General features: G+C 45.3%; 1 protein-coding gene across 3 annotated transcripts in view; it reads right to left on the bottom strand.

Moving 5' to 3' along the window:
- Positions 1 to 1,185, bottom strand: part of LOC107098130 (E3 ubiquitin-protein ligase pellino homolog 1-like) — an 18,138-nt gene that overhangs the window by 6,053 nt on the left and 10,900 nt on the right. The gene's annotated exons all lie outside the window — the stretch shown is intronic.

Here is a 1,185-nt window from a genome sequence, read left to right as displayed (position 1 = left end):
TACTTTAGTTACATTACTCCATCTGTAATAGAGTGACTTTAGGACCAGTTGGATAGAACACGATTTAAAAATATATATATAATTAGGGGGTCCCCGCTGCATCTCGCCATCAGTTTGGGGTCCTTGGTCTGGAAAACGTTGAAGGCTGCTGCATTAAGGGACTGAAATTTGAGCAAACCAGCCAATATGAGCAGAAACGTGCATCTGAAGGGGATTTGGGTTTAAGTCAGTCCGAAGTATCACCAGGCCTCAGAATAAGTAATTAAGTTGGATTTAATCAGTTTTCTTTATTACTGGCTAACATGGGAAACAGCTCTCACAGTAGCGCTGTGATACATCTGAGAAACGACTTCTTATTTGCGGCAGAGATCTCAGATTAAAACCAAACAAGAAGCAACAAAAGGAAGCATACTGGTTAGGCTTTAGCATTTGTGCCAACCTAAGGAAGCAAAGGAGCTCAGACGCCACGTGGAGATTGCTGCTTAGCTAATCTAACCATCAGCAGTCGCAGACCTGGAAATCGGCTAGCAAACGGAAACGAGCAGGGGAGCGCTGAGGCGACTCTTATCGGCCAAGAGGAGTTATGTTCTTATTGAACGTCATTGCTTGTCTGCTGTTGGTCACTTGATATTTCGTCTCTCTCACTCTTGCAATAAATCGTAGACAACGCGTGAAGGTTATCGCCAAGCTTGCGTCACCGCGTCATCAAATGGGAGCGTCCATCTGCTGGCCGGTTTCTCTTAACATAGCAGACTTGATTCTACCCCAAAGAGTGAAGGTTTTGTGACTGTGGAAAACCAAATATGGGGGCTGGCATCTCTGGGTCTACCAGATCTGCCCCCAGTTCGGCGAGTACCACACCCTGTTGGATGGTAGTTCCAGTGGAAATTCTCTGCTTTCTCATCTCCGGGGACAGAATTTTAATTTCATGTCAATTTCATTTTAATTTCTGTCTCCACTGCGCTCTTTGACCTGCATCACAACCACATCCAGTCCCTGATTGGTCAACGCGATTCTGACCGACAGAAAAGTTCCGAATGTCAAACTCTCACATCCACCACTGATTTGCAGTGTTGTCTTGACATACTCGCATTAGGGTTAGCATACACTGTTTTTGCACTTTTCAGGCCGATTCGCCAGTCGTGTAAGAATATTTTAGATCGGGCCAAGTTTCTTCCTCACCCC

Source organism: Cyprinodon variegatus, unplaced genomic scaffold, assembly GCF_000732505.1.
Source record: "Cyprinodon variegatus isolate N-32 unplaced genomic scaffold, C_variegatus-1.0 Scaffold750, whole genome shotgun sequence".
NCBI classification, from domain to species: Eukaryota; Metazoa; Chordata; class Actinopteri; order Cyprinodontiformes; family Cyprinodontidae; genus Cyprinodon; species Cyprinodon variegatus.
Note: the sequence above shows the minus strand (reverse complement) of the source record. Positions and strands in the feature narration are given on the sequence as shown.